Below are 13,835 nucleotides of genomic sequence, written 5' to 3'. Positions count from 1 at the left end.
CGAAGCGAGAGAGGCGCCAAGACTGTCCCTCGCCCTGGCGAGTCATCCCTCTGCCGTCTGCTCTCAGCACCGTCGGGCATCGCCAGGGCGCCAGGCACAGCCTTCCCAGGGAGAAGGCTCTTCTGCCATTTTCGATTATTTTACTTTAAATATGTGTTAAAAACCTCAGTTACATTCTTCTTGTGGGCCAGGGATAGGCAACCCGTGCATCTAGGCCTCCTGCTTCCCCCCCACGCTCCGTCTCCCCAGGGCCACCCTACCCACCCATGCCATCAGAGTTTTGAACCTCGCAGGAGATGGAGCGGGGATGGGCACAGCTGGGGGCAGGACGCGAACTGCCAGCCAAGGACAGAGGGCTGGGCTAGCCCTTCGCTCCCACCGGCCCCGTTCTCGCCGCGGGACCCTGGCTTGAGCGCGCCCCCTGCGGGCCGCGGTGGGGATCGGCCCCTTGGAACGAGGGAACTGGCCGCGCGCTCCGGGGCAGGCGGGGCGCTGCCTCCAGGTCCCCCCGGCTGGGGGTCTCCCCTCCCAGACCCCCGCGGGAACCCGTCCTGTGCGCTCCCGGATTTCCGGTCTCTGACCAGCCGGGGTTTCATTTCTCCACCTGCTTTTGCCGCTCTCCTCCTCCCCACGCGGTTTTTTTTTTTTTTTTTTTTTTTTAAGGAGCAAACATCCCCAGCTTTAATGCGGCCCAATTATCTCGTTTGCACGACTTAAAATGTTTCTCTTTAACTCATTTCAATCTAGTAAATATGCTTCAGCAAGTAGCTAATTTCTCAGGGATGGCTTCGTCTCGCTATTTGCATATAAAACGCGTTGGGGGCCGGGCCTTTCTCGGAGTGCGTGGGGTGCGCGGGCGGCAGGCAGCCAGGCCTCCTCGTCCAGGGAGGTCGCCTAGGTTTGGCCTAGGGAAGGCGGAGGCTGGGGTCTGCGACAGCGCCTGGGGGCCAGGGTGGCAGGGAGAGCAGATGAGCTGGGTCCGGGGGAGGGGGCAGGCCCCTCTTCTGAGCCCCCCGACCCCCGCGCCGCCCCGACCCCCCGGTCCTTATCCCGAGGAGGGGGCGCCCTTGGGGTACCGCGTCGGCGCGAGGGTCGGGGGCGCATTTATCCTCAGGTGCGTTTATTAAATCGCGCCTGGAGATGGATGGACGTGGATACAGGAGAGGAAATCTCAGGGCTCAGTCGAGCAATCTCCTGGCTTTAGATTCCGAATAAAAGTCTCAAATATTCCCGGGTCATGGGGGCACTGTCTCATTAAAACCACTCTCGTCCTGAAACTGCAATGCAGACATTAAAGTGCAGTATTTTTCAATTAGAGCTGACGAATTCAATCAAAATTCCATAGATTAGGATGAAATGAGGCATGGGTCATTTACAGGGGAATTTAATTGCCGAGCCATTAGACAAATAGTATATTTGCCATTCCCACGTTATCCATCATTTTCGACATCAATACCGGGGCCGCATCTCCCCGTCCCGCGGCCGCCCGGCGTCGGCTGTAAACACTCCCTTTCCTGTATCTTCTGATTATATCTGATTTCATTTAGGGCCATGGGGGATTATAAATGTTCACGCAATCAAGTTCATTAGGACTTCAAATCGCATTTCTGATTGGGATCGCTCTGCAGCCGTCCTCCAGCGCCTTTCAAACCCCAGCGCGAGGCTTTCAAAACATCTTTTTTTGAATTTAAAGCCTCACATCCTTTTGTCTTCCGACGCCCCCTCCCGTCCCACCCCGCCCGGCGGCTCCAGGCTCTTCTGGCCTCCTTCCCGGCGGAACCCCCCTCTTGCGGCGCGTGGGGCTGGGGAGGGAGGGGCTGGACCCCCGCGCCCCCCCCAGGCCCGCGCGGCGCTGGGCTCCTCCGCAGGCTGTCGGAACCCGACCCCCGCCACCCCATGCCATGCAGCCGCGGGGCGCTCGTGTCTCTGAGGCCTGAGCTCGGCGCGAAGGACGGGCCCCGCGTGTTCGCGGATCGTGACTGGGGGCCAGCCCCGCACCGCCCATCCTGGCTGGGTGCTGCGGGTAAGGGAGCGGAGCGGGGGGGCGGGTCGGCGACTCCCGCCTTTGAATCTCCTGGCCGAGGGCCTCTGGGCAGCGATTAGACCCAGCCTTGGGGACTGGCGCTGGGGACCCCTTCCTGGGCTGGTCCCATTCACTCCAAAGCCTCAGGTGAAGGCGGTACCTGGGGGAGCAGCGCCTCTTTCTTATCAGCAAACCCAAGAAACAAAGGGGAAGCCTCTTCTGGGGAGAGTGCGACAAGAAAGGCTCCAGACATCCCTTCCAGCACAGCTGAAAAATAATAGCTTAATATTAACTGCTTCTCATAAAAATATACTTTCACAGAGACACAGTTACAAGAAGCAAACCCTCATTTTATCCAGTACTTTGTGCTCATGGCTGTTAGCTGCCTCAGTAATTTAATTGGAATGGAACGTGAGAAATGTGTCATTTTTGAAGAATTTATGCATCACTTCCTAGAAATCTCATTGTGTTAACTAGGAGCCTACTGCGTTCTGTTTAGAACCCATAATCACATTTTTATGTGTCTGTATTACGAGTTAATGTGACCTCCTGTCTTTAGCAGATAAAAAAAAAAATGTTCTCTTGCGATAACATCTGTATCAAACTCTGACTTACATCAAATACGCCAAAACCCTGGTTCTCCAAACTTACGAACTTTCTTAAGAGCAGGGAAAATAAATGTGAATGGGAAAAGTGTCTACGAAATGAATAATTACCCACCAAATTAAAACCCTGCGTTAAACATAGTCGACAGCAAATCCTGCATTCTCAATCATGTTTATTGCTTACAAATTGCATTACAAAGAAATCCACTCTTTTTATTGGAGTGATTAAGCAAAGAATGTTAGGACTGCAGAAGTACCATTCTGGAAAATTAGAGGAAGGCTGAAAACCCGGCTAGTTGCATTGCTATAGTAAATGTATAATTTTGTTAAAGAACACGTTTAACACACAGATGAGGATTGGGCTGCTATTATGGCATCATAAAAGAGTCGACTGAAAATTATATTTATTTATAAACACATTGCCTATAAACTGCACATATTTAATACAAAGGAAGCTGGCAATTCCATAATCGATATTTTAATTACTGAATTTTTTATTATGGGAGCCCGATTCTATGTGATAGTTTACGAATCTGTAGTTTTCCGGGCTCTCCTCCCCTTTTGCATGTGAGCTGAGATCTTCTGTTTTCCTCCGTTTTGAATTCTGGGGAGGGCAGGTTGGTGAGCGAGGGTGAGACCGTTTGCTGATGGCGCCACCTGCAGGCCTCTCTGAAAATGAATCTCAATAGTCCCTCCGCAGTCTTCCGCAGGGTTCTAGATTCTCAGCCTTATTTTAGCAATTTAGTGAAATTAATTTCTGTTGTAACAGAGAAAGGCATAAACAATTTCAAGGCAAATCCGGGAGTTTGAAAAGGATTTTGATGTTTCCAAACTATACTGAAATCCTAGAAATCAGATGCAGTATTGCCATCATCGAAACACAGGGGTTTCTGAATATCCCATCTGCACATAGAAAATTTGGCTAAGCAGCCGGGCGCGGTGGCTCACGCCTGTAATCCCAGCACTTTGGGAGGCCGAGGCGGGTGGATCACAAGGTCAAGAGATCGAGACCATCCTGGTCAACATGGGGAAACCCCGTCTCTACTAAAAATACAAAAAATTAGCTGGGCGTGGTGGCGCGTGCCTGTAATCCCAGCTACTCAGGAGGCTGAGGCAGGAGAATTGCCTGAACCCAGGAGGCGGAGGTTGCGGTGAGCCGAGATCGTACCATTGCACTCCAGCCTGGGCAACAAGAGCAAAACTCCGTCTCAGAAAAAAAAAAAAAAAGAAAAAAAAAGAAAATTTGGCTAAGCAGTAATTTATCCTTAAAATAATGGAATAAAAGATACAACATTCTTCGTTTATCCCTGGGTCCTTGGGCAGCCCTTAAGAGATGAAAAGCACTTGACAAGCTAATGGCATCCTAAATTGCAGTGATTGGACAGGCTTCTTCGGTGCCCAGCGTGGACAGGAGGCGGGGCCCCTGGAGCGGACCAGCTCATTCTCCAAGCCTGTATTTTACACCATTTCTGCAGAGGGTTTAGTGTTGTTTGCAAAAGTTCAACAGCCTGCCCCATCAGTGTGTGTCTAAAGGGTCATTTCTGAGATTGGAAATTTGACAATTATACAGTTACTGGGATCAGCAAATGCTCTGTAGACTTAGAGAGTCAGTGGCTCTGATTTTCTTCAAACCATACTGAGTCGATGACTATCAGGTAACTTAAATCCACATAAATATACTAAAAAGACAAGCCCAGTGCTGGGCTCAGGATTTCAAGCATAACATGTCATGCAGTGCCGGCTTCAGGTACTAATTGCCCGTGGATTGTGGATTGTGTCCGATGGTCCAACCCTGAATGTTTCATCCTGCGCTGGACATGGTTGGTGCTGACAGAGGCCAGCTTCCCAGGACCAACGCTGGTGGAGAGCCTCATTTGTGTATTTTTTTTTTCACTCTGCCACCCAGGTTGGAGTTTGTAGCAGGATCTCAGCTCACTGCAGCCTCTCCCTCCCAGGCTCAAGAGATCCTCTCCTCTCAGCCTCCTGAGTAGTTGGGACCACAGGCATGTGCCACCATGCCTGCTAATGTTTTGTATTTTTGGTAGAGACAGGGTTTCGCCATGTTGCCTGGGCTGGTCTTGAACTCCTGAGCTGCGGCAACCCACCTACCTCAGCCTCCCCAAGTGCAGGGGTTACAGGTGTGAGCCACCGTGCCAGCCACTTGTGTCTTTTTAAATTCTCTGTGGTCAAATGACAAGTAATAATCAAAGACATTCAGTAAAAGTTGGGGAAAAACATTCCTCGGTTGTCTTTCTTTTTTCTTTGATGCAGGGTCTTGCTCTGTTATCCAGACTGGAGTGGAGTGGTACAATCATAGCTCACTGCAGCCCTGACCTTCCAGGCTCAAGTGATCCTCCTGCTTCAGCCTCCCAAGTAGCCGGGACCACAGGCGCATGCCACAGTGCCTGGTGAATTTTTAAATTTTTGGTAGAGATAAAGTGTCACTGTGTTGCCCAGGCTGGTCTTGAACTTCTGGGCTCAAATGATCCTCCCACCTCCCAGAGGGCAGGGATTACAGGCGTGAGCTCCTGCCTCCAGCTGTCTGCTGTCTTTTCTTTCTTTCTTTTTCAAAAGTAGAAACAGGGCCAGGCACGGTGCCTCACGTCTGTAATCCCAGCACTTTGGGAGGATGAGGCGGTGGATCACCTGAGGTCAGGAGTTTGAAACCAGCCTGGCCAATATGGTGAAACTCCATCTCTACTAAAAATACAAAAATTAATCAGGCGTGGTGGCAGGCACCTGTAGTCCCAGCTACTCAGGAGGCTGAGGGGGGAGAATCTCTTGAACCCTGGAGGCAGAGGTTGCAGTGAGCTGAGACCATGCCATTGCCCTCCAGCCTGGGTGACAAGAGTGAAACTCCATCTCTCTTTTTCCCTGGTGTGAGTCCGTCCTGAGTGGCTGTTCTTTCGAGCAGTCGTCGTTTATCTCCGTCCGCCTTCTCTTCCACCTAAGTGCGTGTCGCCACCCGATGGAAGATTCGATGGACATGGACATGAGCCCCCTGAGGCTTCAAAACTATCTTTTCGGTTGTGAACTAAAGGCCGACAAAGATTATCACTTTAAGGTGGATAATGATGAAAATGAGCACCAGTTATCTTTAAGAACGGTCAGTTTAGGGGCTGGTGCACAGGATTTGTTGCACATTGTTGAAGCAGAGGCAATGAATTACGAAGGCGGTCCAATTAAAGTAACACTGGCAACTTTGAAAATGTCTGTACAGCCAACGGTTTCCCTTGGGGACTTTGAAATAACACCACCAGTGGTCTTACGATTGAAGTGTGGTTCAGGGCCAGTGCATATCAGTGGACAGCACTTAGTAGCTGTGGAGGAAGATGCAGAGTCAGAAGATGAGGAGGAAGAGGATGTGAAACTCTTAAGTATGTCTGGAAAGCGATCTGCCCCTGGAGGTGGCAGCAAGGTTCCACAGAAAAAAGTAAAACTTGCTGCTGCTGAAGATGATGATGAAGATGAAGATGATGATGATGATGATGGTGAAGATGATGATGATGATGATTTCAATGATGAGGAAACTGAAGAAAAAGTGCCAGTGAAGAAATCTATACGCGATACTCCAGCCAAAAATGCACAAAAGTCAAATCAGAATGGAAAAGACTCAAAACCATAATCAACACCAAGATCAAAAGGACAAGAATCCTTCAAAAAACAGGAAAAAACGCCTAAAACACCAAAAGGACCTAGTTCTGTAGAAGACATTAAAGCAAAAATGCAAGCAAGTATAGAAAAAGGTGGTTCTCTTCCCAAAGTGGAAGCCAAGTTCATCAATTATGTGAAGAATTGCTTCCGGATGACTGACCAGGAGGCTATTCAAGATCTCTGGCAGTGGAGGAAGTCTCTTTAAGAAAATAGTTTAAACAATTTGTTAAAAATTTTCCGTCTTATTTCATTTCTGTAACCGTTGCTATCTGGCTGTCCTTTTTATAATGCAGAGTGAGCATTTTCCCTACCGTGTTTGATAAATGTTGTCCAGATACCATTGCCAAGAATGTGTTGTCCAAAATGCCTGTAGTTTTTAGAGATGGAACTCCCCCCTTGGCTTGGTTTTAGGTATGTATGGAATGTTATGATAGGACACAGTAGTGGTGGTCAGACATGGAAAGGGTGGGGAGACTAAAATATACATGTGAAATAAAACTCAGTGTTTTAATATAAAAAAAAAGAGTGAAACTCCATCTCAAAATAAAAAAATTATAATAAATAATAAAGTAGAAACAGCTGGTAAAGGCATCCCTTTTTTTTCGTTACTTTCTGAATTTTGAGCTATGTGAATGCGTCATTAAAAACTAAATTTGATTTTTAATTTTTATTTATTTATTTATTTATTTATTTTTGAGACAGTTTCGCTCCTGTTACCCAGGCTGGAGTGCAATGGCGCGATTTCGGCTCACCGCAACCTCCGCCTCCTGGGTTCAGGCAATTCTCCTGCCTCAGCCTCCTGAGTAGCTGGGATTACAGGCACGCGCCACCACGCCCAGCTAAGTTTTTGTATTTTTAGTAGAGACGGGGTTTCACCATGTTGACCAGGATGGTCTCGATCTGTTGACCTTGTGATCCACCCGCCTCGGCCTCCCAAAGTGCTGGGATTACAAGCTTGAGCCACCGCACCCGGCCAAAAACTAAATTTGAAATTAAAGGAAATAATTTAGGCCTTTTGAGGTAGAATTGTGTTTAGATAATATACTCAGTGAGAAAAAGAATGCTGTTCAATGTGAACTGTATAAGAAAGAAACACATTTTTAGACCCTTTAATAAAACAAACCAACCAGAGTGTATTTTGCTTACCAGAAAAGAAGCCGAGATAATTTTAGTCTTAAAGTAGAATGCCTTGCCGATGTTTGTCGACTGACTTAACTCCCTCTCTCCTTCTTTCCTTCCTTGCTTCTCTAAGTGCCTCCTATCTTTTCCTTAGTCCTGTCTCCCTCCTCCTCTTCCTCCTTCTCCGCCTCTTTCTTTTTGATAGGCACAGATATTGACACCATGCTTCCTGTATAACCTACAGAACCCTGAGGCAATTAAAACTGTTTTCTTTATATATTACTCAGCCTTAGGTATTTCTTTATAGCAATGCAAGAATAAACTAATATAGAAAATTGGTACCAAAGAGTAGGGTGTTACTATAAAGATACCTGAAAATGTGGAAGTGACTTTGGAACTGTGTAGCAGGCAGAGGTTGTAAGGGTTTGGAGGGCTCCGAAGAAGACAGGAAGATGAGGGAAAGTTTGGAACTTCTTAGAGACTAGTTAAATGGTTGTGACAAAATGCTGATAGTGATCTGGACAGTGAAGGCCAGGCTGAGGAAATCTCAGATGGAAATGAGGAACTTATTGGGAACTGGAGCAAAGGTCACCCTTGTTGCCTTAGCAAAGAGCTTGGCTGCCTTGTGTCCACGCCCTGGGGTTCTGTGGAATTTGAACTTAAGAATGATGACTTGGGCTATCTGGTAGAAGAAATTGCTGAAGAAAATTTTTTTTTTTTGAGATGGAGTTTTACCCTGTTACCCAGGCTAGAGTCCAGTGGCATGATCTCAGCTCACTGCAAACTCTGCCTCCTGGGTTCAGGCGATTTTCCTGCCTCTGCCTCCCAACTAGCTGGGATTACAGGCACCTGTCACCACACTTGGCTAATTTTTGTGTTTTTAGTAGAGACGGAACTTTACCATGTTGGCTGGGCTGGTCTTGAACTTCTGACCTCAAGTGATCTGCCCACCTTGGGTTCCCAAAGTGCTGGGACTACAGGCATGAGCCACCGTACCCAGCCTGGTAGGAAAAAATTTTAAAAAAATATATTTATTGCATTTTAGGTTTTGGGGTACATGTGAAGAATATGCAGGATTGTTGCATAGGTACACACATGGCAGTGTGGTTTGCTGCCTTCCTCCACATCAGCTATATCTGGCATTTCTCGCCATGTTGTCCCTCCCCAACTCCCACCCTCTGCTGTCCCTCCCCTAGTTCCCCTGCAACAGACCTCAGTGTGTGATGCTCCCCTCCCTGTGTCCATGTGTTCTCAATGCTCAACACCCACCTATGAGTGAGAACGTGTGGTGTTTGGTTTTCTGTTCTTGTGTCAGTTTGCTGAGAATGATGGTTTCCAGGTTCATCCATGTCCCTATAAAGGACATGAATTCATTGTTTTTTATGGCTGCATAGTATTCCATGGTGTATATGTGCCACATTTTCCCTGTCCAGTCTATCATCGATGGGCATTTGGGTTGGTTCCAGGTCTTTGCTATTGTAAACAGTGCTGCAATGAACATACATGTGCATGTGTCTTTATAACAGAACAATTTATAATCCTTTGGATATATACCCAGTAATGGGATTGCTGGGTCAAATGGAATTTCTATTTCTAGGTCCCTGAGGAATCGCCACACTGTCTTCCACAATGGCTGAAATAATTTACACTCCCACCAACAGTGTGAAAGTGTTCCTATTTCTCCACATCCTCTCCAGCATCTGTTGTCTCCAGATTTTTTAATGATCTCCATTCTAACTGGCATGAGATGGTATCTCAATGTAGTTTTGACTTGCATTTCTCTAATGACCAGTGATAATGAGCATTTCTTCATATGTTTGTTGGCCTCATATATGTCTTCTTTTGTAAAGTGTCTGTTCATATCCTTCACCTACATTTGAATGGGCTTTCTTTCTTTTTTTTTTTTTTTTTTTTTGTAAATCTGTTTTAGTTCTTTGTAGATTCTGGATATTAGCCCTTTGTCAGGTGGGCAGATTGCAAATTTTTTTTTCCATTCTCTTGGTTGCTGGTTCACTCTTATGATTGTTTCTTTTGCTATGCAGAAGCTCTGGAGTTTAATTCAGTCCCATTTGCCTATTTTGGCTTTTGTTGCCAATGCTTTTGGTATTTTAGTCATGAAGTCCTTTCCTATGCCTATGTCCTGAATGGTTTTGCCTAGATTTTCTTCTAGGGTTTTTTTGGTGTTAGGTCTTATGTTTAAGTCTTTAATCCATCTGGAGTTAATTTTTTTTTTTTTTTTTTTGACATGGAGTTTCACCCTTGTTACCCAGGCTGGGGTGCAATGGCGCGATCTCGGCTCACCGCAACCTCCGCCTCCTGGGCTCAGGCAATTCTCCTGCCTCAGCCTCCTGAGTAGCTGGGATTACAGGCACGTGCCACCATGCCCAGCTAATTTTTTGCACTTTTAGTAGAGACGGGGTTTCACCATGTTGACCAGGATGGTCTCGATCTCTCGACCTCGTGATCCACCCGCCTCGGCCTCCCAAAGTGCTGGGATTACAGGCTTGAGCCACCGTGCCTGGCTGGAGTTAATTTTAGTGTAAGGTGTCGGGAAGGGGTCCAGTTTCTGCTTTCTGCACACGGCTAGCCAGTTTTCCCAACACCATTTATTAAATAGGGAATCCTTTCCCCATTGCTTGTTTTTGTCAGGTTTGTCAAAGATTGGATGGTTGTAGATGTGTGGCATTGCCTCCAAGGCCTCTGTTCTGTTCCATTGGTCTATATCTCTGTTTTGGTACCAGTACCATGCTGTTTTGATTACTGAACCTTGTAGTATAGTTTGAAGTCAGGTAGTGTGATGCCTCCCGCTTTGTTCTTTTTGCTTAGAATTGACTTGGCTATGCGGGCTCTCTTTTGATTCCATATGAAGTTTAAGGTGGTTTTTTCCAGTTCTGTGAAGAGGCCATTGGTAGCTTGATAGGGATAGCGTTGAGTCTATAAATTACTTTGGGCAGTATGGACATTTTCACAATATTGATTCTTCCTAACCATGAGCATGGAATGTTTCTCCATCTGTTTGTATCCTCTCTTATTTTGTTGAGCAGTGGATTGTAGTTCTCCTTGAAGAGGTCCTTTACATTCTTTGTTAGTTGTATCTCTAGGTATATTATTCTCTTTGCAGCAATTGGGAATGGCAGTTCGTTTTTGATTTGGCTCTCTTTGAGTCTGTTATTGGTGTATAGGAATGCTTGTGATTTCTGCACGTTGATTTTGTATCCTGAGACTTTGCTGAAGTTGCTTATTAGTTTCAGGAGATTTTGGGCTGAGACAATGGTGTCTTCTAAATATACAATCATGTTGTCTGCAAATAGAGACGATTTGGCTTCCTCCTTTCCTAATTGAATACCTTTTCTTTCTTTTTTCTTTTTCTTTTTTTTTTTTTGCCTGATTGGTCTGGCTAGAACTTCCAGTAGTATATTGAATAGGAGTGGTGAGAGAGGGTATCCTTGTCTAGTGCCAGTTTTCAAAGGGAATGCTTCCAGTTTTTGCCCATTCAGTATGATATTGGCTGTGGGTTTGTCGTGAATAGCTTGTGTCATTTTGAGATATGTTCCATCAATACCTAGTTTATTGAGAGTTTTTAGCGTAAAGGCTGTTGAATTTTGTTGAGGGCCTTCTCTGTATCTGTTGAGATGATCATTTGGTTTTTGTCTCTGGTTCTGTTTATGTGGTGAATTACGTTTATAGACTTGCATATGTTGAACCAGCCTTGCATCCCTGGGATGAATCCTACTTGATCGTGATGGATAAGCTTTTTGATGTGCTGTTGCAATCGGTTTGCTAGTATTTTATTGAAGCTTTTTGCATCTATGTTCATCATGGATATTCGCCTGAAGTTTTCTTTTCTTGTTGAGTTTCTGCTGGGTTTTGGTATCAGGATGATGTTGGGCTCATAAAATGATTTGGGAAGGATTCCCTCTTTTTGGATTGTTTGGAATAGTTTCAGAAGGAGTGGTAGCAGTTCCTCTTTGTATGTCTGGAAGAATTTGGCTGTGAACCCATCTGGACCTGGGCTTTTTTTGATTGGTAGGCTATTAATTGCTGCCTCAACGTCAGCCCCTGTTATTGGTCTATTCAGGGTTTCGACTTCTTCCTGGTTTAGGCTTGGGAGGATGCAGGTGTCCAGGAATGTACCCATTTCTTCCAGGTTTACTAGTTTATGTGCATAGAGTTGTTTATAGTAATCTCTGATGGTGGTTTGCATTTCTGTGGAATCTGTGGTGATATCCCCTTTATCATTTTTGACTGCATCTGTTTGGTTATTCTATTTTATTTTTTTATTTTTCTAAACTCAACAAATAATTTAATTGGAAAATGAACGGAAGACTTGGACACTTCACTAAAAGATGGCTATAGTTTTTCTGTATATAGCAGCAGCCACTGTATACAGATGGCAAAATAAACACATTAAAGGTGTTCAACATTACTAGTTTTTTTTTTTTAGAGAAAGAAAGAGAGAAAGAAAAAAAAAAAGAATAATAAAAAAAGTAATAAAGAAGAGGAAGAAAGAGAAAGAGGAAGAGGGAGAGAGAATGGGGGTATTGCTTTATTGCCCGGGCTAGAATGCAGTCTAAATATGGGTATGCCTATAATTGTGCTTAATAATGGAGACATGAAAAAAAAATGAGGGAATAAAATAACAAACAAGGAGCCAACCAATATTTCATTTAAACTTCTAAGTTGATGTGATGTGGTACTGATAAGAGTGTATATTTTGTGTATTTAAAGTGGAGAGTTCTATAAAGTTAATTAAGTTTACTTGTTCCAGATCTGAGTTCAAGTCCTGGATATCGTTGTTAATTTTCTGTCTCATTGATTTGTCTAATATTAATATTGAAGTCTCCCACTATTATTATGTGGGAGTCTAAGTCTGTTTATAAGTCTTGCATATCTGGGTGTTCCTGTATTGGGTGCGTATATATTTTAGGATCTTTAGCTCTTCTTGTTGTTGCATTGATCCTTTTATCATTATATAATGTCCTTCTTTGCTTCTTTTGATCTTTGTTGCTTTAAAGACTATTTTATCAGAGGCAAAAATTGTAACTTCTGCTTTTTCTTTATTTATTTATTTATTTATTTATTTGCTCTCCATTTGGTTGGTAAATCTTTCTCCATCCCTTTGTTTTGAGTCTTTGTGTATCCTTGCATGTGAGATGGGTCTGGATGCAGCATACCAATGGGTTTTAGTTTTTTATCCAATTTGCCTGTCTGTGTCTTCGGATTGGGGGATTTAGTCAATTTAAATTTAGAATTAATAATGATATATGTGAGTTTAATACTGCCTTTTAATGTTAGCTGGCTGTTTTGCTCATTAGTTGATGTAAATTCTTCATTATATTGATGCTCTTTACTTTTTGGTATTTTTTAGAAAGGCTGATACTGGTTTTCCTTTTTATGTGTAGTGGTTCTTTCAGAAGCTCTTGTAAAGCAGGCCTGGTGGTGATGAAATCTCTGAGTGCTTCCTTGTTCACAAAAAATTTTATTTTTCCTTTGCTTATGAAGCTTAGTTTGACTGGATGTGAAATTCTTGGTTGAAAGTTCTTTTCTTTAAGGATGTTTAATATTGGCCCCCACTCTCTTCTGGCTTGTAGGGTTTCTGCTGAGAGATCTACTGTAAGTCTGATAGGCTTCCCTTTGTGGGTAACCTGACCTTTCTCTCTGGCTGCCCTTAGTATTTTCTCCTTTATTTCAACCCTGGTGAATCTGACGATTATGTGCCTTGGAGTTGCTCTTCTTGAGGAATATCTTTGTGGTGTTCTCTGTCTTACCTGGAGTTGAATATTGTCCTGCCTTGCTAGGTTGGGAAAATTTTCCTGAATAATATCCTGAAGCATATTTTCCAGATTGGATTCATTCTCTTCGTCACATTCAGGTACACCTATCAAACTTAGATTAGGTCTTTTCACATAGTCCCATATTTCTTGGAGACTTTGCTTGTTCCTTTTTATCCTTTTTTCTCTAATCTTGTCTTCTCATTTTATTTCATTAAGTTGGTCTTCGACCTCTGATATCTTTTCTTCTGATTGATCTATTCAGCTGTTGAAACTTGTGCACACTTCATGAAGATCTCATATTGTGTTTTTCAGCTCCATCAATTCACTTATATTCCTCTCTAAATTGTGTATTCTTGTTAACATTTTGTCAACCTTTTTTCAAAGTTCTTAGTTTCTTTGGATTGGGTTAGAACAAGTTCTTTTAATTCACAGAAGTTTCTTATTATCCACTTTTTGAAGCCTGCTTCTGTAATTGGAACACACTCGTTCTCCATCAAGCCTTGTTCTGTTGCTGAGGAGGAACTGTGATCCCCTGCTGAGGGAGAGGCATTCTGATCTTGGGTATTCTCAGCCTTTTTTAGCTGTCTTCTTCCATTCATTGTAGATTTATCCATCTGTGGTCTTTATAATTACCGTCTTTGTAATTGGGTTTCTGAGTGG

General features: G+C 44.3%; 1 pseudogene; it reads left to right on the top strand.

Moving 5' to 3' along the window:
• Nucleotides 1–5,524: 5,524 nt before the first annotated feature.
• LOC101029502 (nucleophosmin pseudogene) lies at nt 5,525–6,689 on the top strand (annotated as a pseudogene).
• The last annotated feature ends 7,146 nt before the right edge of the window (nt 6,690–13,835 follow it).

The sequence above is a fragment of the Saimiri boliviensis genome, chromosome 5 (genome assembly GCF_048565385.1).
Source record: "Saimiri boliviensis isolate mSaiBol1 chromosome 5, mSaiBol1.pri, whole genome shotgun sequence".
Classification (NCBI taxonomy): domain Eukaryota; kingdom Metazoa; phylum Chordata; class Mammalia; order Primates; family Cebidae; genus Saimiri; species Saimiri boliviensis.
This window is presented reverse-complemented; position numbering and strand designations above follow the sequence as displayed.